Consider the following 25957-nt stretch of genomic DNA (forward strand, 5'->3'; position numbering starts at 1 on the left):
GTACTCAGTGTTGAAGCCCTTAAATAAAAGGCAACCTACAAATTCCCATTCATGCGAGTAACAATATTGCACACATCTACAGTGGGGACATGAATTATTCACATCAGTGTAGCACGAAAGATGCAAACGGCAAAGCCTGTTTAAAATAACACACAAACACTCAGTGTTTCTGTGATATGTAGGAGGGTTATCATTTGGCCCATTTTTCCCTCATATGCATATTCCTTTTATTTGCTGCATGCATAGGTCTGATATGAGGATGTGGGGAAAATAAATACAGGAGATAGACATCTAATAAACATTAGTAGAAAATGAGGAAAGGAGGTTACTGATTAGCATTCTTCCCTTATGAAACTACTAGATTGTATCGGAGAAATGTGAGTTAAGTGTTTTACCATTCTTTTTTTTAACCATTATGTGATCAGAGAAGCATGAAAAGCACTTTATTGCCTTTTTTTTTTTATCCCTGTGCTAGGAGCCCTCTGCAGGAAGTGAAGCTGAATTTCACAAATCTTCCCTTTCTGACGTCTCCCGAATTTCTAGGAATACCCCTTCCCTGTTACTATATTTGGTGGTAGTTTCTAGGAAAAAAAATAATTTTCGGACGGTCTTGGACTCACCACACCTCCTCTCGGAGGACTGTGCGCCCCGGGTCTCCTGGCACGGCCCCCGCGGAGTTGAGGAGCTCACGGCTCGGGCTCACAACTCCCGGCGCAGACTGCACGTCTTTGTAGCACTGTTGGAGGAATGAGCATGGAGAAGGAGTGGGAAGGGGAGAGGTGTCTTTGTGGCAACAATGAGTGAATCTTCTCTAGTTTTTTTTCCTAGTGGCTGCTTTTTTTTTTTTTTTTTTTTTCTCCCTGCACTTTTTCCCCCCCACCTTTTCAAGGAAGAGGATCTTAATGAAAAAAAAAACCTCTGGATTTTTTTTTTTTCTCTCCGCTTCCCCCTCTCCCCCTCCCCTTGATGTGGCCTCTTGTTTAGCTTGTGGCGTGACCGTGATGAAGAAATGTTTCAGGGCGCCTGGCAGGGTGATCTTTTTATGTAATGAGTCAGGATTTTGCCAACGGAAGGAGCCGGCTCGGAGCGAGGATCGGAGGGCTGTCTCCTTTCAAGAACGGGGACCTGGCCGGCGAGCGGCTCCCTGTGCTCGGGATCCCCGCTCGCTGCGGGCGCTGATCCATTCCCGGCTCGCGGGGGCATCGCCGGGGGCACTGACAAGTGGTGAGTTGCGATCTCCCTCCGCGCCCCCGCTCCACTCTGCGCCGCACGCCCGCCCGCCCGCGGGGAGCAGCGCGGCCCCGCGACGTCCCCGCCGAGGCCGCAGGTGCGGCCGCCGCCCCGCGCCCCCTTCTGCGGGCAGCCGGGGCCGCGCCCTGCGCGGGGATGGGGCGGCTCCGCGGCGGGCGGGCACCCGGGCGTGCGGGCGCGGCCGAGGCAGCGCGGCCGCGGAAAGGCGCCCCGGGAGCGGCGGCGCCGCGGGGCCGCGCATCGCCGGGCGCGCGGCCCCGGGCGGCTCCCGGCGCAGCCCCGCGCCCACCTGCCGCAGGCCGCGGAGGGGGCGCGCCGGGCGAGGGGCCGGGCCCGCCGCGCCCCGCGGGGAAGGGGCGGATCGCCGCCGTGCCAGCACCCTCGGGAGCTACAGGTGTCCGCTCCCCACGGTGTCCGCTCCCCACGGCGTCCGGCCACCGGTCCCGTCCCGCTGCCTCCGCATGTCTTCTGCGGCGACTTTCGCCAGGCACAAATAACTACAAATGCGCGTGCGGAGGGGTGTCGATACGCACCGTCTGATCAGCTCGTGTGAAAGCATGGCCAGAAAAATCTCTTAAATCATCACAGCCATAAATAAATCATTTAAAATGTATGGTCTGTAGGAAGAGGAATTATTTAAACATTTCTACTTAGCCAGAATTTCTACCAACTCCTCTGTATTTTTCTTTCAGGATGTATTTGATGATTATAAAGCAGTTCAGCTAGGACAGCATTCTTTGGCTCTGCATTTTGATTGTCAAAAGCAGAATGAATGTAACAGTAGCTTTTCAAGCAGAGTAATTAGTTTCTTTTAAAGTAACTGACAGCATTAACCTACTTCAGCCATCCAAGTGTAAACTATAATGCTTTTAAACTTGGATTTTATTTAGAAGGTCTTTTGGAATTATAAAGTGAAGATTTAGACTATATGTTCCTTTTGTCCGTGAATTTTTGCTTGTCCTTTCGTCTTTGAAATAAGTTCTTACGAAACATAATATTGAGGGTAGTAAGATGATGACGTACAGCTGAATACTTGAGACTATCATTGTTAGTAAGGAGAGACCTATTTTCAAGTAAAGTGAAAATTATTTCTAGTTTATTGTACAAATAACAATTTTAGAATAATTACAGACATTTCTCTATAATGTGTCAATTTTAGTCTGAAATACAGTAGAATAGATAAAGAACTTGTTACATACTTTGAGAAGAAATCTTAATAGATATTTGGAGTGCTGGGTCTAATAACTGTTATTCTGTGTCATTTTATAGACTCTTAGAAAAGGTACTTCTTACCTGCTTGATAAATAGATCATAAAATATGAGTAAAACCAATTACTATCTGTTAGCAATTCCTGCTGTCCAGAAAGTGAAGGAGGGTGTATTGCAACTGGGCTATAAGATTCTGTTTTGATTAGTCTGGAAATTACCCACTCTCAGTTGATTTGGCATATCTTACAAAGATACTTTTTACTTACAAATTGAATCTTGGAAGGCTGTGGTTCCAGAGTCGGGGTTTTGGGGGCGAGATGAGCTTATGTTTTATCCAACTGGCCCACAAAGTCCCGCTTTTGGTGGTCACTTTGTTCTGCAAAAGAAAACAGCACATTATGGCTCTTACATTGGACAGTAAACTTAGTAGTAAACTACTGCTGCACTTAGTAAAGGGCTACTATACACTTTATAATAATCATGTTCTAACTTTAATGTTGTCTTCAGCAATAAAAAGTGGATAGAAAATACAGTAATTCTGAAAGTTAAACATAAAAGTTTTCTAACTGTTGGTGGTGGTTTTCTCTTAAAAAGCCAGCAAAAGCTGAAGAAAAAGTCACCTTTCAAAGGGTGGTTACTCAATATAGGTGATTTGGGAGAAAGGACAGTAACTAGAAAAGAGAGACAGTTTAAACCTTGAAAAAATCTTTAAAACACGGGTAGCATTTGTATTGTCAATCCCCCCCTCATTTTTTTTGCTCATGAAGTATTCAGTTGCAATGTGTCTCTTGAACGAGCTGCTCCTTCATGAGTGTCTGTGTGTGTGTCTACATGTGTACGGTCTGTATTCAGTTGATTCCATGATTCAGTTTAAAGACTGCTAATTTGTGTACTGGTAAAAGTTGTAGAATATATTTTTATGAGTAAGGCAGTGTAAACCTGAGCTTGGTAGAGCAGTTTAAGTTCATGTTACTATTTACATTTTGGTATCAATATCCTAAAGAATGGAAGTACTATTTTTACTTAAAAGTTACATAGCTGTATTTTCCTCATGGGATTCTAGAAAGTGTTGAAAACGCTGCTAGATGCACTGAACTTTCTCGTGGTTCCAAATATACTGCACAGATATTTAACACTGAATGAACACATGATACTCACGCAATGTAATTTATAGAATGTTTCATATATACAGCATATTCACACAGCATACATGCAGGAGCATTCTCTCAGTTGGTGTAAACGTATCTGTCATAGTTTTGACATTTAATGCCAGCTAATCGCCTGCTTAAGCTACACATAAACATCCAGACATTCACATTGTGGTCACATTGTCATTGCAGTCAGGTTAATTTAAATGTCGACCTACACAGACTGAATCAATTTGAGTATTTCAAAAAGGCCTGGAAATTCAGCTGAAGTGAGACAGTGATACACTGTTAAAGCAAACTTGTTGGTGTGTGATTTATCATGTGACTATATGCAGGATCTGTACATTTATGCAAGTGAATACCAGGATGAATTATCAAGAGTTTTCTATAGAATTCTGACATTTTACATTTTACAGCAATATAATCGCAACACAAGTGAAATAGGACATATTCAAACCTCAGTGCAACAAATTCCTCACTTCTTTAAGACTGAAATCTGATTTGGAGGAGCTTAGGTCAGAACTGTGATGCTAATATGCCTTTTAGCTACTATTTTCCGTGAAATAATGCTGTTCAGAAGCAGCATTTATGAAAGGTTAAATTGTCATAAACCAATTAAGTTAAAAACTTAACTGCAGAAATTTTTTGGTTTTGAATTATAGTACTTTTTTTGTGTATTTGTGAATACATTCCAGACCTGTCCAATCTTCCTAGTTGTCAGATTTGGATTGGTTTAACTCCTGTGGTTTCTTCTCTAGTATTCTGAGAATGTAAGAGCAGGGAATCAGAGATTAGGAAGTGCATGAATGTGAGGATCTTGCTTTAAGGGGAAAGAGAAACACTTATATCCAAACAGCAGTGAAGATCAGCTCTGCTCTGCTGAAATACCACAGTAGCTTCTTACCAACTGTTACTTTAAAGCTCTTAAATTAAAATGTAATTTTGTACAGCTACTTCCAGTAAGATGTGCTTTACGTATCACGCTTTGTTAATCAGCCATTTTCAGATTATCTTTTAAAATAGATTCTATCTGACTCTCTATTGAAGAGATATAAAATTCACTTGCATTCCTTCTAGCACTAATAACCTAGCTATAGAATTAATACACAATTTAAATGAACACAGTTACACTTCTGTAGGTTTTCCTCATACAATATTTTTATTCACATATTTTCCCATTAATAAGCTTACAAAAAGAGCTCCTGTTTGTCTCTGGCGTGCAGTAGAACAGACAGTTTTCTGCTGCTATAGATATCATCCACATATTTTAAAGTGTAAATGTGTTCATTTTGTATGTGTTACTTAAATTAATGATTAGACAAAACAGTGATAGATTTCCTAAACATCTGTGTTATAAAAATTTGATCTCTTTCCTTCACACTGGTTTTCCCAGCAGGTTTGCATGCAGCTTGGGGTGCTGGCCTCAGAGCTGAGACTCCTGAAGTGCACTGTGTATCCAGAGCATTAATAATTAAATACCTGGGATCGGTCTATCTTGCTATTTGATATGAAAAAAGACATTTACAGAAGATAAAAAGTAGGTGGTATGTTTGTAATAAAAAGTAATTTTTCTTCAGATAAAAAATGTCATTAATTATTTAAAAAATAATATTTAGAAATATCAACCCCAATTATTTATTGCATTTATAATTTATAAAATGGAAAGTCCCACTAGCTATCTTTCTATTTAGAATAAATTTAAAACTACATTTTTAGAATTACTTTTCTGCATTTTTAAGCAAACCTTTAAAAAAACAGCTTATGAACACACTGAATCAGCGGAGAATTATCAAATGGCCTAATCTGTTTACTTTTCAAATTTTATTGAAAGCAGTGAAAAGATTAGGATCTCCACCAGAATCCTGTGGCATGGTTTGGAGATTGGTCTGGGGCCTGCATTTTCTAAAGCAAGGCCTCAACCTTTGACACTTCCTGACCCCATGTTGGAACAGAAAAGTTTAGTGACTCCCCTCTGATCCAGCCATAGAATAAGAGAGAGAGAGGTAACGACCTCAAGTTTGGAAACTCATGACCTGGAACAACTGAAAATTTTGCCTTACTAAAGGCTACAGAATCAGTTGTCCTTTCCTAGGAAGCTATCCAGAGCTTTTCCAGGGCAAGAACACAGACACCCAAGGTCTGATTTTTAAACTGTGCCTTGTTTTTTGCTCCCTGTTGCAGTGTTACACACCAGCACTGCTTCCCTGTGTAAAACCTGGACCTCATGCCACAAGGAAAGTCTATGCAAACGCAAACCAGTATGTTCGGGCATATTTTTAAAAGACATCACTCAAAAGATCATTTTACCTGCCTTGGAAATTGTATTTAGAAGTGTAGGAAGCAAAAACAAAACAAAGAAGTGGATTTTTTAAAATGGATTTAAAATATTAGTGGAAAAACACTGCTATCGCCTAGAAGCTGCACCTGTAATGGAAGATGTGGTAGAAAAGTGGTTCAGACCATGTGGCTTGAGACTATGAAGCTTCTGGTAAAATTAATGAATTTAAAGCCTCATTTGCCCACTTCACAGTGCACATCAGTTAATAACTACACTAATCTCTTGCTGCAATGCCATATGCTTTTCTCAGTCAAACAGTGCAAACATGTAGAGAATTTGATAAAGGTATAAACATGGAAAAAAGAAACAAAGAATCAGAGGTTTTTGCCTGCTGTGAAAATGCCCAAATAATTCCTGTTTACAAGGTTTGGGTGCAAGGGCAATAATTCTGTATTCAAGTGTGAATGGATAGACCTTATTCAGCTTGTGAATTTTTTTCAGGACCTTTCTTATAACACCTACAGAGTAAATAAAGATAATACCAACAGAAATAAAGCCCCACACATTGCTGAGGTAACTGGTTTTGTGAGGTAGCTGACAGGACTACACGTTAGCAGCTGGTTTCAGAAGGTTACCCCTGATCTCTGACTCCCTGTTGGATATAAGGCTCTTTAATTACCAACTTTTTTTTTTTTTTTTAATATTGGAATCATAATTCTCTACAGATAGGCTCCAGGGTTTTTTTCTTTTCTTGTTTGGAGCATACCTGCTCCTAGCTGAGCCCAAAAGAAGTCTTAAAAATGAGTCCTATCTGATTTCCTAATATACTGAATACTTAAATTGTTGATATACATGAAAAACGTTTAAACAAAACTATTTTGATCTTTTCAGTTAATACTGTTAATTTTAATTTAGCTGTTAATGGGGGAGACTACAGTTCAACAGTAGTATTGATGCATTTTTGCTATTTTAAGTTTCTCAGCTTCAGTCAGACAATCCAAATCCTTTTACTGCAATCATGGCGTTTCTAAATGAACCAATAAAAAAGAGTATCTAGACATTAATTTTTAAGTAAAGCTTTTCAATTTTTTGTAGGTCAGGACAAGAATTAAAACAAAACACACACACACACGAAAAAAATATAAAATGTGTTCTATCATCCACAACAAGACACATATAAAGGGTTGTAGGACAAGGTGAGAAAAATCATTTCAGAATGTTTCAGAACTGGCCTGCATGCGTCAGGAGAAATAAGTGAATGCAGTAATTTTACTGAAGGGGCATTTCTAGTTGTTATACATTGCTGCTGTTAAAAATTTCTATATGGTCAGCAAAATCTTGGTTTTTGCTTTGATGCTGCTGCTGTTTGTATTAAAGCTTTCTTTTGTAATCAAAGTGTTATTTCAAATCACACAAAGCACACACACCTCTGTCAGAAGGTGCCTGGATGCTGGTATAAGACTGAAGTATGTCCACTGAATTCACTGGACCTACATCCATAAAAAGTGGAAGTGAGATCATGTTAAAATTTCTGGAATCTGAGAAAATAATTGAGTTAATTTTTTATATTTTAACATGAACAAAGGGCAAATGTATTACACAGAATCTAATATTAATTCACATGAGGAATTGAGCATTGCTTTTTTTCAACAATATTATTATATTTTATGCTTTGTGCTACAAGAATCTGTGAAGAATATGCCTGTTAAGTGCTATTCAGTGTGGATTATTTTAAAATAGTGACTTTTGATTGGCATGTCAATTGAATGGGCATAACTTAAAGTTCAAATGTGCTACTTGTTTTACTAAGGATGTTTATAAGTATGGATAATTCAGCCTACAAAATTTGGATTCTTTTTGTATTTTTACTCTGTCTGGTCCTTCTGTATGTATGGAAAACTGCCCAGACAGTTCACTGGGAAACATTTGAAAATTCTTTAAAATGAAAAATGTTCTATAATTCTATTATGTATAATTTTCTTCTATAAACTAATGTTCACTCTATCACTGAAGCATCCTTAAAAATGAGAAATGCAGGTCAACAGTTAATGATGATTATCCTGTTTTTCTGTTTTGATTTTTTTGTGGCTTTTGGCGGGGGTTTTTTTGAGAGCAGAAAGAAGAAAAATTGTCCTGTATTGTCTGGGCTTCATGCAAAATGTTTTTTGCTTCCCAATATTAATAGTATTTCTAAGGTAGCTGCCTCAGAATTCACTTTATTGCATGGACAGAACCATTTCATACATCCAAAGCAAATGAATTAGAGGATCCTTGAAAAACTAGTTTTCCTGTCCAGTGGACTAACAGAAAATTATGAAATGCTGAAGTACTGTTGGAAAGTTGTTCTAACTTAAAAATCTTTTCTTTATAGTTTCATTCTTGATGTTCCACAGCATTCACCACTTCCTGCATGGCTCTTAACAGCAGGGAAAATGAGGGACTTTTGGGGGCAGATGTGTTTCCATTACACTATCATAATGCCCCTAAAAATCCTTATTGCTCTTGCAGTATTCTTCTGTGTTGCTGGGCGTGGTGAGAACTACTTGAAGACCTAGCTTATAAATACAGCTTTTCTCTAAAAACACTTTAAAAACACCACTGAGTTTTATTTTGTTTGTCTTACATTATTTTTAGTTGTGTTTACTGTTGCTTAAAATATAAATGGCAAGATACACAACCACCTGTTGGTAAATAAATGTCATAAGTCATAAATCCAAGGGACATGCTGATAACTACATGGGATTATGAAGAGGGATCTGTTTTGGCTTAAGACAGTTTCATTTTTTGGTGCAATTAACTTGATTTTTTTACATAAGAATTTAGCATTTATGTCTCTGAAAATATGACAGATGTTTTGCAAGCTAACTTGATTGACTCCTGTAGTGAGCTTCACATAGAATATTTACTGCTTTTGGAAATACACATCAGGCCATTTATCAAATGCACATATCTCTCCAGTACGTTTATTTAAATTGAATGCACCAAAATATTCAAATCTTGTTTTTATACAGTCTCAAAATAAAATTATGATTAAACTTGAAGAAGATATTGTGGGTTGTCAGCTATACTATGCTTACTCAACTCAAAAGGTCTGTGTGTGGCCATACCTCTTGCTGAGGCTTCTGAGGAAGGGAGGATGGCACAGTCCATTGGGAATGCAGTCATGCTCTATGGCTCCTCCCATGATGGGAGAGATGGCCAGGGATCTCGCAGGCACAGTTTATTCCTGCTAGGTGGCAGGTTCCCCTGGAGCCTGCAGTCTTCCAGTTCTGGAAGGAGAAGGCAGAAAATACACATGTAAACATGGTTTGTTGTCTCGGTCTTGCAGAGCAATACATCATCAGTTTGACATGTGCAGTGCTGGTAACATTTATTTCAGTAGCTGTGTGTGGGACACACACAGTACTGTCACTGCTTTGTGTTAAATGTACTCTTGATTTCACTGACTCTCTTAAAAGGAATTATAGATGGTGTCACATGGTCCCTCTGACAGTGTCTACTAATATCTTTAAATAGCCTTCAAAATATTTGGTGACCTAGGAAAGAAACTAACTGGGTGGATTCACCAAACCACTTCTATATTTAAGTTTAATCTCCAGAGAGATGTTCTTCTTCATTCTGCTATAGGAGTGTGTTTCATTTTTCATGCAGCAAAAATCTTACAGGTCAAGCCACGTCCTACAGGTCACAAAGTAGGCTTGCTGATACGACTGAGGCTCAGAACTTTTGCTGCCAGAGAAATACTACAGTAACAAGAAAATTCCTTTCTAGAAGGACAGAATGAGCAGTGTTGAACAATATTGTATTCACAGGTCAAAACATGCTGGCATATGTCCTTCAACACAAAACACTGCAACATGCAACAGCATTTCAAATTCATGTATAGACAGAGAGTAGAAAACACAGTCATTACATTAATTTGAAATATTCATATCGATATTTCAGTGTTCCTATTTGGACTACTGATCACAAGATGATCCCTAGTAACTTCTGACATAAATGGAAGGTATAACACAGACTGGCTTGAGGCTTATCCAGCTGCCTTATAATTACAGTTACTTACAAGGTATGAAATTAATTGAGCTATTAATATTATTCATAAAGGTTTTTTGCATGTTTTTATTCTAAACATGCCAAGGTGTATGTTCAGCATTCTTTTTATTTCCAAGTGACACTCCTAGGTAAAGACTCTGCATCTAATTGAAAATGCTTAGAAGAAAAAGCATGCAACAGCAAATATTCTCTGGAGTTCTGCAGTATTAAGGACCAGTGAAGGGAGCACTCTCTGAACTACAAATTATATCACCTTTATACAGAAGACTTAATATGATCAGAGTGGAGATTTCCATAAAAGTCTTTTGAAGGCTATGCTAGTCACAGTACTATGTAAAGAATACTGTAATAGATTTGAGCATTACAACTGATCTAATTTTCTATTTGTCCTATGTTACCATTTTATATTTAATCTTTCAAGGATATCAGAATTATTTTTTTTCCTAGCGCAAGCAATCATTCATATAATTTCTTGCATGAATAACTTGTTGATTGAAGAGCTCATTCTTGCATATATACCTGCTTATATACATAGAGGTTGTAGCAAAAGTTAGATTCCTTCTGAATGTGTGCTCTGTAAGTATGTAAGAATACATTTATTGTAGGACACTACTTTCAAGAAAAATGTATGTTTACAGCTAGCAACCCCGAGATTAAATTCAAGGAACAGGATCAAAACAAGTAACATGATATTCCAGTCCCTTTTATATCTACTAGGAATCACCTGACATACAACTGGCATCTTTTTTACACATTTCTATCACTGAAGAATAAGCATTAGAAAATGAGGGTCAAGCACATGATTTGAGATGCATGCTTAAACTTCTGAATTCAAATACTTGCTTCAAATTGTTTAAGTCTTCAAATCATTTTGGTATGAAATAGTATGTCACAAAAATCTTTGGCTCTGATATAGCCCAAGAGGAAAAACTGCAAAACTCATCTGTAAAACTGTCCACTGAAGCTAACAGCACTCTGGGAATAGGCTGTGAGTAGATTTCAGTATCAAACAATTTGTAAAAGATTTTTTTTTTTCTCTGATTGTTTTCTTAAATATGAGCAAAGCACAGATCTCTATTGGCCTCTTCTTAAGGATTTTGATTTCTTTTAATTATAGGGCCGAGAGACATTAACATGAATCAACAAATTGCTCTAAAAGTTAGAACAGTAGCAACTAGGTAATTTTTCAAGTAGAATTTCTACAGTGGAAAAGATATTAAATATTTTTTATGTGCCAAGAAATGAGTAATATGAGAATTCTTTGATTCTTCTACAAAATGGAAGAGCATTAACAGCATTTTAGTTTTTTCTGATATATTAAATTCTTGTCATTACCAACAGTCTCATATTAGATAAACAAAAATAGAAGAAAAGTCATGCAGTTATTAAATAGGCTGAATAAGAGACACTAATCTCATTTATGTATTGAATAAGCCCATTTTTATCTCAAGTTTTGAACACTGCCTCAACTGTGTGTACACTATTTAAAATGTTATTCAGGACACAGAACTTGGCTGATCCATTTTAATAGTGTTTATTTATTTACTTGCTATATTATTTTACTTCCAGTATGTTAGATCCAGTTTCTTTCTGAATTAAGAGACTGTCAATTCTGCTCCAGCCCATTCTGAGGGGTCCCTGTGCAGCTCCTGTGCTGTTATCTGTAGGGAGGTGACTCCAGAGCCAGGCTTTGAGCACAGGCAGCAGCACTGGGCTGTGGCACAAGGCGGCTGCTCAGGAAAGCTCAAATAATTCCATACTGGCCTAGAGAAAGAGGTGGAAAAGAGCTAAAGCAAGAGGAGTAGCAACTGCAAGAGAGAAACCAGATGCTGTAAATAAGTCTATAGAATAAAGCACCAGAATGTGGCCAGGAGTAAAGGTGAAGGAAGGATTCATCACAGCCTGCAATGGATCTTTTCACTGAATGCTTACTTATGGGAGCAGAAGTGAATGCAAACATAGACTCCATCAATAAATGGACACTACTACATTTCTCAATTATATTAAACTGTTTCAGATTTTGTTATTTTGTTGCCATTTACAGCTGATTAAAGATGTGTAAATGGTTTTATTTTTCGTTAACTTTTGAATGTATGCAAACAATTTTATTCCCATTTTTAAATCATTAGTGCCAAGGTTCTGACTAAAGTGGATCTTTATCATTGTATTATCAACAAGTACAAATGTCAGTTATGAAGTCCATGGCTGACATAATTTCGGCTATAGCTGGAAGTAAACTGTGTGCATACACTGTAGCAATACAAGGAATCAATGAAAGTGAATAAAAATCATTAAAAGAAACCACATATTTTATAATCAGCTTTCATCAAGATGACCTATTTTATATTTCAGAAATTAAAATAGGAGCTGAAATATTTGAAGATGATTAATTTATTCAGTAGTTAGACTTAACAGGTGATATTACCCAATAAATAATCAACTGAGAAACTGGAATTCTTAACTAAAATTATTTTTTGTTGTTGGCTACTGGGGCTTGGGTTGTTGGTTTTTTTTTTTTTTAAGGAAAATCTACTTCAAAATTTTCCTCGCTTTTCCACAGATAAATTGTATTTTGTATATTCCTTTAAAAGCAAAATCTACAGCCTTGCTATGACTGCTGTCTGAGGCTTTTGGAGATCTCAGCTGTGAGAACAGAGTAAATACCAAACAGAATTGCAGCAGGTTAATTTTGATTCAGAGGAAGCAATAAGATATTCCTATATGAAGCCAGGGAATCTGTGCTAGTCATTTTTGGAGTGCTGAACTAATCCATAACAAAATTATCCCATGACTGCAGTTGGCAATATGGAGAACTGAGTGAGCCCACAAAGTCCCCAGACTGTAGTCTGAATCAAACATAGACTTTGTGATATAATCTGAGCTCATATTCAAATAATCTAGATTTGGTACCTTGATAATTTGTATAAAATCATCTTATAGTTATTCTAATTTATGCTGGAATGTCACAATTTTATTCTTTTAAGACTCTGGGCCTTAAAAACTAAAACCAAAAAGGAAACAACCCCTCTTCTTAGAACATATCTGAAGTGAAAGCTATAGAGTTCTGGTTCCAGTCTGAGCATCAGGAAATGGATGTTGCAGTAGGAGGTTCTGGATTTGACGTCTAGGCCCTGATTTGTCCTTTGGCCAGTGAGGGGGGAGTGCCAAATGTCCTGACCAGAACCTAAGTGACCTCAGGTGGTGCATGTGCCAGCACTTCACCTGTCAGAGGGAGCAAATACAGCTGCGACCTCATTCCAGAATGAGTTTTGATCTGGAATAGTCAGCTCCGGCCTTAAACACAGTATCTTTCTGTACCAGCTCCATTCCTACCTCCTCCTTTCCAGATTATCCAGTTAATAAACAGAAAGTTCCAAGAAGTCAAAAAAACCCACCCAAAGCCAAAGGTAACTCCTCCTGCCAGGAAGTAAAGACGGAGCCACAGCTGCAATTTCCTGATAACACCTCTTGCAAACATCCCGGAGGGGGTTGTGTGAGTGGAAAAATTACACCAATTAGGCAACTCAAGCCTCTGGGTTTTCGTGTAAAGCAGGACCGTGCCAGGTGTGGAGGCAGTGTCCCAAAGGCCACCTTTGCCAGGCTGTCCCACCACACCCCAAGAGACGGTGGCGGGGCTGGGGCCGTGCCTGGCAGCCCCCCCGGCACCTGGCGGGACTTGGGGGACACCATTCCCTCCTGCAGGGCGCCCTGTGCCTCTGTCCTTTGTGCTGCAGCTGCGGCTGCTCAGCAAGCACAGCCCACTGCACTTTTATTATTGCTATTTTATGGTTTCACTGACTTTTTCTCAGATGTCACCCACAAGATAGCAAGAGATGGTGAACTGCTGCATCTTGAGTTTCATCTCACTCAGCTCCCTCAGACAATTTCCTTTATCACTGTTAATAATGGAACTGAAAAGCTGCCTACAACTCTGGTTGGCAAACAAAACAGTCAGGCTTTAGCAACAGTTTTAACTGATTTCACTAGGAATACGAGCAGAGCAGTACCCTCGAACAGCAAATCTGCAGAGTATATTACAATTCCTCTAACAGCAAGTTTATCTCATTGCACAAAAAAAATGTAACATTTCTAATGAAGCACAATATGGGGTGGTATTGACATTTTTATATTTTTTCATCTTTTTACCGAGAACAGAAAAATGTGTTTTCCTATTCTACCGACAGAACATTTAAAAATAATTCAGTATTTTATGTTAACGCACCAGACTATGGCAGTGTTACAGCAGAAACGTGGAGTTTTAAACATATTTGGGAGACAGGGACTTTGTTTCTGTTCTGTGTGATGATTCTGCATCTCCCAGTCCTGATGTATGTGTTTAACACTCAGGTGTTAAGAGGTTGGAAAGAAAAAATAATAAATTCAAGGTGCTGTACCTGATTTTGGAATATTTTTTAGGCTGTAAATCATTATTGCCAATCTTCAGCATCAGGAATACAGAAAAATTTGGGCTGAGAAAAGGCATGGGAACAAGAAGTAGAAGAGTAAAGCAAAGTCTCCAGACTGCAGCCACTTACCAGCTGCTTCTTACATCAACTTTCAGTTCTGCTGCTTGCTTTGACTGTAGCAAAAAGATAAACATTTTCTTGTTGCAAGTTAACAAACACTGCCATGCGTGACAAGTTGATAAGGGGTATTAAGAGTTGTACCAGGAGTTTATTAGTTCATTTGAGCAAGAGATAAATGTGGTAGAAAGTTCTGATGTGCTGCTGAAAAATGAAAAATAACTGGTCAATGCCAAAAACTGTTCTGCTGTAGATGTTGAGATCTTGTTTTCATGGTTTTGTCTGTTGTAGTTATTGAAAACTAAATATGGTGCATTTAAGTATCCCTTGATTTAGCACTTGCCTAATTAAATTTTTGCCTGATTATTTTTCTGTAAGGCCTACATGCCTTACATTGATAGTGTTTGACTCTTGATATTGTCACCAAATCTGTATTTTAACCAAGATCTGCCAAAGTAAATATTAAAAATCCTGCCATACATCCCAAATGTCACTTTTAGTTTCCTTTTTGTAAGGCTGTGCAGTATAATATAAACAAGGAAAAACAAAGAGATAAGGCAGTGATGTAGGATCAGAGTTTACTGGCAAAACCTGGATGTGAGTGTATTAATCACAGATGATAAAAACATAAGGAAAAAGGTCTTCCTAGATTGCAGGAAGAGACATATCCTACACTGTAATGACTTTTTTTGTATCATTTATTTTATTGAACAATTATTTTAGAAATTTTTTTTTTTTCCTTACAAAAGTAACCATACTATTCTATAATCCCTTTCCCCCACTAAGACAGACTTTAAGGCACCCCTGTCATTTGTGGTATGCCAATTTTTATGGCTCTAGAGAAATAATAATAACACATTTAGGAGAAAATTCCGACATTTTGTCTGGCAAATGTTGTTACACTTTGTCAAAGGCATAAGAAGAGCTTATTTTAATATCCTGTCTCACAGTATGGGGTAAAAGGGACAAGAAAATTAGGATAAGCTCAAATGTACACTTTAGCAAGATGTGGTCAGTGACAAGTCAGGTAATTCTTTCAGTTATTTGCAAGATTTCAATGATTCCCAGATGCCCGAAGTAAGGCAAGGGTAAGGACTAGGAACTTCTGGAACTGATGGTTGCTTGGCACTGTGGAATGTAGGTACCTTTGCCCATTGTGTAAGAATTGTGTCCTTTGCCTTGGCTTCCCACTGCGAGCTCGCAACTGAATACACTGACAGTCATGACTTCCTGCCTCCTTTATTGAGGGCACAGTCATGGGAGATGCATGTGCAGGATGTTTATGGAAAAGAATAAAAAAGTTTTGCTCTTACAGCAACTGAATACTCATAAGAGTGTCACGCGTGTATATTTGGTGAAAATAAACACACTCCTGTCTGTTTTGAAGGAGAAAGGGCACGGGCTTTTTTTCCTCTGTATTCTCAGACACATTCTTCTACAAGACAGAAATTGTTTGTGTGCAGATTCTTGGCTTCCTTGAAAGGATAAACAGTTTTCTTGGTAGCATATTTATTCACCATATTAATATTAGTCAACTAGGGGTTATTATTTTTTAAATTGAACTGCTCTGAGGCTAATTGCACAGAAGTATTGCTATTGGTATGCTAGATATTTTCAATTAATTAAATAAGTTCAATAATTTATTAGATTATTTTTCAATCAGTTATTTATTAAATTCACATATTTAGTTGCTTATTCTGGATTCTTCTGATTATCCAATCCAGAATATTAAAATTAGACATCAGACCAGACAGTGACATGTATGTGTAAATTCAGGTGTGGGATACAGCCTTCATGAAAAAGGACACTAAAATTAGAGGTCTCTTGATACAGGAGACAGTTCCACTATTAAGCAACTGGTGCTAAGAGTAGCTCTAAAAGATTCAGAATGGGAGCAGTCTGGGAGGATGGTCTCTAAGGTGTACATTTCAATTTAAGCCTTTTGTGAAGTTAAAATCTTCTTGCAGTGCAATGAAATTCCTCCCAGCTGTGTGGTATTTCACAGCAGCAGGCCTTTGTATTGTGATAATCAGCAGATATCTGTTTTGTCATAGTCTATATTGTGATAATCAGCAGGTAGCACATCTTATGAAACTACTGTACCTTCCCTGTGGCATGAAGAAAGCAGGATACTAATGGATCATCATTCCATTGGCTTTTTACCAGTGGATCAAGGGAATTTATGCAAGCTGGTATCATAAATAGTAACCTGTGAGAATGCAGGAACAACGAGAAATGTCCCAGATGAACTGACTGGCTGCCTACAGGAGCATCACACTGCTTAAAGAATCAACTGTCTTTCAAATTCACACCAACAACTTAGCTGAGGGTATTTCCTAAGATGAATAGATCACATATGGCGAGCACAGAAAACAGACAGATAGCATTTGTCTTCTGAGGTTTAAGAATATTTTGCACAGTTTGTGCTGTAAGGAGCTAACAAAACTAAGATAAAATGGAAGAGAATATTGTTTGATAATATTGTCTTAAATTGGGTCTGACAGATTTAATGTTTAAGGTAAAATAAAGCTCATATATCATAAAAGATCACTGATGTAGCACTTTAGACTCTTCTTTTTGCCTAAAACAGATTTTTTAAACTTTTAAAATCAGGTTTTATTAGGTTAGGTTGGGTGTCATACTTCATTGCAAAAGTAATCTACAAAGGCACTTCAAGGGCCCCCTCATCTAAAACAATAGGCCAGCAGTTTTTTGGTGGTTTTTTTGGAGGATGCATATTGTGAGCAGGCCCTGATTCTGAAACTCCTCATTTCAGAATGTGTTGTAGGGAATTCTGTTTATTTGGAGGTAAAGAAACTGTTCTGAAGTAATGGCTCTGAGGTGGTGCACCAGGAGTACTGCACAGGAATTCATCCCAACAAGTTCTGGTGTTTATCTCTGCTCAGATAATGCACCTCGTCTGCTCTTACATCATGTATTCCAGTACTGATTAGAATTACATAGAGTTTCTTCTGAATTTTAAAAATAATATAGTATGAATTAAGAATCCTTACAGATTTTAATGAAACAGACATAAATCTTGCAAGGCAATAAACCTTTGATGCAAAGGTGCTATTTAGCTGTATTTGTAGCCTTACCTCGTACAAACACAAATATCATTTGATCCTCTAAATTTAAAACTGCACATTTCCATATTGGAATTGTTTTAATAACAGATGTGTTCATTAGGCTTTGATAAACACATATTATGTCCCTGAGTAATAATTCAGTCTTTATTACGGCAGTAAAAGAACTCCAAGACACAAGAATATGGTAGCGAAGAGAGGGATCTTCCCAAATCTGTCCAACCAAAGTACTGTCAGAATCATTCTCTAAGTATGTGCTGCTTCAGTATGTGGTTTTTAATCATTAAAAAGTGCAGTCTTTTGTAACTTGAAGATAAGGATTTAATGAGAATTTTTGTGAATGTATTACTTTCCTGTTAAAATACTTGGAATGCTTTGTTAATCCTAGTAAAGCAGCAAATGGAATGTAAAGATGAAGGGAATTGAAAGAATATAGTCCTCCTCTATAGAAAAAAAAATACTACAGAGCTGAATGGTAAGGTCTTTACAGAGGAGTATAAACTGAGTAGAGTATTAGAAAGTATTCCTACAGAGCATGACTAGTTTAGTTCTTAGTGAAGTAACAAAATTTAAAAATTTAATAAATCTTTATTAAATGATTTTTGATAATATGGGAAATACCTTATCTGTACTCCTATAAATGAAGTATCTATTTCTACTTACTTTTTAGATTTACAGCCATATTGATTGTTTTTAGCCAAGGTCAAATTTAAGTGATTAAAATGATCATTTAAGGAGCAAGACCTAACCAGTACATATTTAGATATATATAGCTATATATACACACTTATGGTTTGCTTTAGTAGATGGAAAGGAAATACCCCCTTTCTATAAAACCCACATTTCAATGATTGTAGGGTTACCTAACAGCTTAACCCCCCTAAAGATGGTGTCTGGTTTTGTAGGTAAATCCAGATTCAGAGTAGAATCTCTCAAAACTCAGCAAATTCCTCTTTGAGTCCTACCTACCTTAGATGCTTATCATGTGAGAGGATGAATCACTCTTTGACAGTATTCATTACTCTTCACTGATAAACAGTCTTCTTGTTCATCATGGTCCCTAGATTTTAGACACCCAAAGTAAGGAGGGATTAATTATCCTTAAAGTCACTATGTTCCTTAGAGGATTAAAAAATGAAAAGTCAGCATATTATTTTTCTTACATACAAGATCAGAAGAAATCCTGAAAAAAATGGAGTATTCTATTATTGTGTCATTGTTGCTGCCTACTCTATTTATGACACCAACTTATAAACTGCACAAATCTATTCCTGCAACCTACAGATACTCTATATGACAACAGAAAATTGAGCATGAATATAGAAAATATAATGTGTTTATCATGCAGAAATAATTTCCACCTGTAAACACATTCTAAATTGTACTAGACAAGGCTAATATCACATAATAAATAAAGCAACTAGACATTTGACTCACAAGAAGTTACATGATCAAAGATAAAGTCTAAATGACAAAACAGTTAGTAATTGCCTCTGTAAAATTACTGGCAGTAAGATTTTTATGTCATTATTGTCATATTGATAAAACTTTCTACAGTATAAGAGTGTACACTAAACATTTTGTTGTAAAAATCCCTGTGGTATAAATTATAATGAAACTATCAAATTTCTTTAATTAGAGAATCCCTACTGAAAATCAAGAACAGCAGAAACAGGTGTCTCTATTACCTGACATCTCTACAAGGCTTTGAAATCAGAAGCTGATCTGCACGACCATAAGTTTAGCATACCTTCAAATAAATAGATTTGTAAAAGACCATTTTGCTTCTAATGAAATACGTCAAAACATTCTTTTGACAGAACATTTTATTCTAAGTCCCTGTTTCTATATTTCACCCTAAAAATCACTTTTATAAATTATGAATGTTACATAGATTGGTGTGAGTTGAAAACCAAATCTCACTTTATGAAAAGAGTCTTGATTTGAACAGGCTGTTTTGCTTTTAAATCAACTAGAAACCTGGATCAAATTCCCTTTAACACATTCAGTGTGCCTGAGCTGATTTTGTTTTCATTTCAACACAGCAAATAGTACTGGTGACAGGTAATAACATGAAACTTGAGAGATTTTGGCCGTGATTCATTTGGAATCTGGAGAATTAGTAAGTCTGAAGTATGTGAAACCAGTACAAAAGTGAAGGAATTATCCATGCTAAAATTTTCATGCCTAATTATTTACCAAAGTGAAAAGTTTTTGCTGTATTCATAAAACTAAGATCCCAATTTGTAATACTGTGCTGAACAAGGAAGGTTCCCTCTCCTATTAAATGCAGAGTGATAAAATATTGGAGACTGTAAATGCTGGTTGTTAAAAACGGCTGGTGCCTGTCCCAGAGGAGGTTCTCCATGGAACACAGACTCTGATAGCTGGATTAACACACTGAATAAATAAGGACGATGACCTTCTAGATATTACTATTGGCAATTTCTTTGTACTCATTCCTCTGGAATACTCCTGTTGGTTTAGCAGGAGAGGGCACAACAAATTAACCATAAATCCTACATTTAATTCTGCATCTAAACAGGCTCCTTTCTGCAGTGGGAGTTGCCACTGTAATGAGAATTTGTGTGTGTGAGGGCAAAGTGTCCCACGGCTGTGTATCTGTATGTCCCTTCACACCAAACACTGTCTGGGCCGGGCTGTGACCTCAGTAAGAAGGAGACTGCTTGACTTTGTTATAAAAAAGCATGTTGCCTGATAACTATGTTATTTTACATTGTTCCAGTAGTTACACCAAATAAAGAGCTGTTGTGATGATGAGACACATCTCAGGTACTTGCTTTGAGCTGCAGACCACTATCAAATGAGGAGCATAATCCAAAAATCATCTAGGAAAACTACATTTTGTCCTTAAAACTTATGTTCAGATGTATTGCTTGTAGGTGTTATTTCACACTTTGCACAACAAATAATTGATTCCATATTTCAATTATACACATATACATTTTCACTCAATATTTACACTCTTCTTAACACCCATTATTAATGTAACTCTTACTCCCCATCGTAGAATGTAGCATAAGGTTTATCCTCAAAGCAAGTGCTTGACTATAGTGAATAATGTAAAAAGCACATTTGAAGCATGGAAAAATTGCAATAGAAAATCTTTTAAGGATTTACTGGAAAAGGCAAACTCTCTTGTTAGCCTAAGAGTTTCTCCTAAAATGCAATAGTTTAGTTAAAATACATAGGAGAAGCCTTCACAGTGCTCTCTGCACTCAATTTGACTGCAGCCAATACTATTAATCCTCTTAAGTCATAAATACTGTAGGAAAGACATGCTAATGTAAAAGACAGCACTGACACCATTTATCATGTGTAGGAGTATATAAATACTGCAGAAATCTCTCTCACTTTTACAAGAAAATCAGCTTTGCAACAATTTTCTGAGAGACTTTACTATAATTTCACTGTGAAAAATATTTATACTCTGAAAAATCTATTTAAATAACCACATGACTTTAGTTATCTTTGCTATATCTATGTCAGCTTTTAATGAAAGACTTATGGATGTGTTATTAGAGTTTCTGCTATCTGTTCTGTTTGTGGGAAGGTTTGATTTAGTAATGAAATCTGCTCCATTTGAAAAAATGCATTTCAGCCTTACGTCAGAACTTTGTAAACCTGGATTGGTTTGATATCTAAAAATGGCTTATGGTTGGGAAAAACAGGTATCTCAATTAAGACACATTACAATGAGGTTGTTCAAATTAACTACTGTTAACAAAAATGCCCAAGTTACTTATTTTTAGAAAGATTTAGCAAATAGCTGTTCTCTGATACAAGCTTGCTGCAGAGCACTCTGTGGGGAGCCCCACTCTGTTTGTGGAATTTAAGGGCATTGGTGGAATTTACAGAGTCCATACACCATATTCTGAAAATGTTGATAAAGACTGAGTTTCTGTTACTTACATGAAATTTTTAAAGGTTGTCAAAATAAATACTGCAAGTTAAAACTCAGCAAAATGCAGCATTGTTTTTCCAATAATCTCTGTTTTCCAGGTATTTCTAAAATTGAGTTGTTCAGCCCATTTCCTATTATGAAGAAATCCTTTATAATTTTGAATTATGGATAGTGGCAATAGTCATAAAGAAGAAGACAATAAGTATAGAGGTGTCTTTGGCTCCAAAATCTAAATCCTAAATCTTTATAACATTCTAGCAGTAGTTTTTTATTTGTGATATATAAATGCGATATTCTTCCCTGGGCAAGCTCTGCTTTTGCAAGAAGCTCTGTAATCTTCACCGAATATAATTCAATGATGGAACTCCACAGAGGAACCGGACTGCCTGGATGCAATGCCATGGAGAACTGAAGAATTTTTATTCTTTTGACTCAACAGAAAATAAATAAAAGTCTATTTTGCTTTTGTTTTACAATGTTTATGGGAAAATGAAAATATCTAAATTTTGTCATAATCCTTGTTTTGCTTATTCCTTTCCTAAGGGAAAAATATTCTGTTATTTAAAGCTATGTTGAGAACTGAGGTAATTTGTGTCCGTGCAAGTGTGAGATCATGTATATTATGTATATTTAGATATTCACAATGAGCATAACTTTGGAATGAGAATAAAACATGAACGAAATACTTTTCCCAATACAAACTGTATAGATTTTTGAAAGACTATATAATCCTCACAAATGCCCTAGGGCCCACTTTTGTCTGCGGCAGACACCTTCTCGCACATACAATGATTATAGGAAAAAAATGCTAGTAAATAAGACATCTCTAGCTAATAGTAGCAAAGATATCATTTATAGTAGTAATGGAATTTACTGTATGTACTGCTATGGATTATACTTTTTCATTGTATGACTTTTTTATTTCAACCACAACTCAACAGGATGGCAAAGGAAGGTGTGAATACACATAAATGTGAGGGGTCACAACAAAGCACAAGAGTGTAATGATGAGAAATTTTTCCTAGAAATCTTCTCTTTGCAAGAAGCTTTAAATGTATTTCCTCCACAGAACTCAAACCAACCCCCTGATGTAATATTAAAGTGAGTGGCTTGCCTGTTTATGTCCCTTACAGCATCATTCCTTATAACTGCTTTGTACGATACAAGACTGTACAAAAAGGAGTTTGCTGTGACCCCACCTCTGCAGTTCCCAAAAAAGCTACCACTGAAACCCTCAATGCCTACCAGAAATCTCAGCATTGGGAAGGCTAAGGAATTTGCCAGCATGGCTTTTAAAGAAGCCAAGAGGATCATCAATTATATACAGTGATTACATTTTTGCCTGCTGATATTCATCCACTCTTAGAAGGAAATGAAAGCAATATGTGTTTTACTTCTCTCATGCTTGTGAATGCAGATTCCTGTTAAAAAGTGATGATGGTTACAGCTTTTGTACTTTCATTTTCCCCTCCAATTTTTCAAATACAGTGAGATAGAGCACTAAAAAAAGGAGGGAAGAATAGAGGTGGCAAGGCATCTAAATATAACCAAGATTGTTTATATCAATGAGCTCTGCAAAAGGATAGTGTGTTTATGTGACTCTCTCAGGGAGTTGGTTTGCAATGCTCACTTATGCTGTGCATCCCTTATTGTTCATATCTCAAATGCCTTTTCTTTTCAAGGCTCTAAACATACAGATCAAAAGTTTAATTATTAACGCAGTTGTGGAAATTGAAGTATTGAAGCTGACTGACTCTGTCAAGTCAATATTTACTATTAGAAATAGGATTAGATTTCATGTCATCCCTCCAAATCTTACATCCAGTATTGTCCACCTACCACACTGTGACACATATTCATGTGTTTGCGTTTAAGTGCTTAGCACCCAGGGAAGAGCAATCAGGCAAATGACTAAAAATTTCTTAAGGATAACTCAGATGTTGAACATAAAACTCCCTCACATTTCATGTTACAATTGTCCTCACTACCATTTCTCAGGAATGCTCTGATTCATCCCTGTGGAACACTTTGTGTGCTGCAGTTTAAGTGTATTTCTATCATGGTACCAGCAATGTGCCAAAACAGCGATGTCCCCACACCCCACGTGTTGCTCGCTCCAAAACCAAACGTGTCCTGTCTGCTTCCATCCCTGCTGTCTGTCACAATTACTGTTTTTCATAAGATAAGAAAATCCCATTTTTACCACTGGAGAGCCAGGCTGCTTAGGTCACAAGATTCTCTTGGCTTAATCCTTGTGTATGAATCATGAACTTTCCCTAATATGTACCGGCATTCTTCAGATGATCAAGCTAGCTTATGAAGGCTTCCAGAGCTTTCCACATTAATTATCACCATGTTTAAAGGATCTGAAGCAGCAGCTAATTAAGAATTATTATGATTATAAGTTGTTTATTCTTACTTTTTCTTTCTGTTCTCTATCCCTCACTCTTGTGTGGGTTGATATTGTAAATGGCAATAATACAACTCAGTTAAAAGAAAACAGCATATGAAAATAATTGTGAAAAATATAAATCAAACTGAAAATGAGATATGTGAAAAATTGGAAACAAATTTTCTTGCTTTCTACACTAGAATGGGTCAAAAGTAAGTTATAAATGGCCACAATTTCAGTTCAGAAAAAACTTTTTTCTCACATTTATTATCAGAAAATTGTAAGATAACCAGACTAATGGTAAGCCCCTACTCTGCAAATAAGTGACTTACAACTTCTGCAAAATTTGCAGAAGCACACACACTATTGAGTAGTCATAGTAAATACCAGTGATTAAGTAAATATTCTGTTAGGAATAAATAAAACAAAGATTTTTAAAAGAAAAAAGAAACTATTTCTTCACATTTGAAAGTGGAAACAGAATATTCACTCTAGATTCAGAGTACAGAAAATTGCTGAAATAAGTCTGGACTTCTAAGTACTTTCAGTCTGGAAACATGACAATCTTGGGCACCTCAGGAAAAAAAATTATATTCTTGCACGAAATTGTGATACTAAATCTAGTAAAAGTAGAACAATTAAAAGCCTATTAAGTTTAGCTACCAAAATATTTTTTTATCTTTTACCAGGTGATGGGGTTAATTCCTCAAACACTGTTTTAAGTGTGGCACAGCATGATAGGAAAAGAGTGTATTTTATATTTGGAAAAAAATAAGGAGATTTGTACTTAACTGGCAGTTAATTACCAACATGTATATGTGGATCAATTATATATGTAAGAATAACAGGACACACCCAAGTCATAGTCAAAAATCCTTTGGGAACTTCTGTGAAGACAGCAAATATTTTTTAAATAGCCATGATTAAGCCTGAAAATAAAAGGAGAAAGCCCTAAAAGAAAATCACAAGTGAGTCAAAATCATTAGTGTTTGCTCATATTTATCATCCAAAGTGAGTCAAAACCACCAGGCATTACTCTCATATTTATCATTATATACACTGTAGTGTAAGAATGTAGTTAAGAGGAAAAGAAGAAACAAGATGAAAAGAGGAAATCCATCTTTAATATTCTTTCCAAAGAAAGAATATATGAGAAGAGTACTAAAATCTGAGAAGAATACTACTAAAAGTAGCATTAAATAGAAAATTCTTCTCTAAGTGCTCAAATGAGTTCTGAAAAAGAACTAAAACCAATGGAATAACATTCCAGTTTGTCTTTCTCAGACAAATCCTTTGAAATCAAATTCAGATACTGTATGTAGATATTTAAAAATTTTTTAAATGTACAAAAATATCATAAAGGTTCAGTACAGCCCTGTTTTGAGGCATAATTTAGTGACATACCTGAACAAGTGAGTAGCTGAACATGAGTCTTGCTTCCAAGGACTTGCATAATTTAGCACCCAGGTTCAGCAAATGACTCTAAGTAATACCAGCCTGATTCAATAAACTATTTGAAGACACAAGGCATTGAATTTAATATTTTCTATGTACATAATCAGATAAACAGAATCTTGCCCCAGAATGGAGGTGTCTCTGCAGAAAAAGAAACATTCTCTAGTTCTATTAACAGTTTTCCTGACAGACTACAGTATACAGAAATTATGCAGAAAATCTAGCATTTGTGGGTAGAGATCTATGCCACCCCTGTCTTAAAAAACATTATTTATTAGGGATAAGCTCAAGGCACTTACGTGAGAGCTACATCCAGATAATCAACACTTTTGGAAAGAACTTTAATGTATTTTTTCCAGACTTGGTGAAAAACACTGCAAAGTCTTGTAAACACTTCATAGCATCATACAAAAATTTAAACTGAAATTGTAGGCTACAACTGTGCTGAGTTTTTAAAGGACAAGTTTAAAGTTCTCCAGAAGCTGTACTGTTTGACTGCTAACTCTTCTGGTCCTGTTCCTCACTACCTCTGAAAATATTTTGTTTTGTTTTTATGGAAGGGTAAAAATGTGCAGAAACTGTTTCACAATTCATATTAAGAAACCCCAACTCTAAAGCTCTGCATTCAACACAAACA

The 25957-nt window shown here is 36.7% G+C and overlaps 1 long non-coding RNA gene across 1 annotated transcript in view; it reads right to left on the reverse strand.

The window, feature by feature from the left end:
* Positions 1-2514: 2514 nt before the first annotated feature.
* Positions 2515-25957, reverse strand: part of LOC120410801 — a 55243-nt gene continuing 31800 nt past the window's right edge. The window contains exons 2-3 of the long non-coding RNA XR_005603138.1: positions 8994-9155; positions 2515-2836 (exon numbers count right to left, since the gene is read on the reverse strand). This is a non-coding gene — a long non-coding RNA (uncharacterized LOC120410801). The remainder of the gene's footprint in view (positions 2837-8993; positions 9156-25957) is intronic.

This window comes from Corvus cornix, chromosome 14 (assembly GCF_000738735.6).
Source record: "Corvus cornix cornix isolate S_Up_H32 chromosome 14, ASM73873v5, whole genome shotgun sequence".
In the NCBI taxonomy this organism is placed as follows: domain Eukaryota; kingdom Metazoa; phylum Chordata; class Aves; order Passeriformes; family Corvidae; genus Corvus; species Corvus cornix.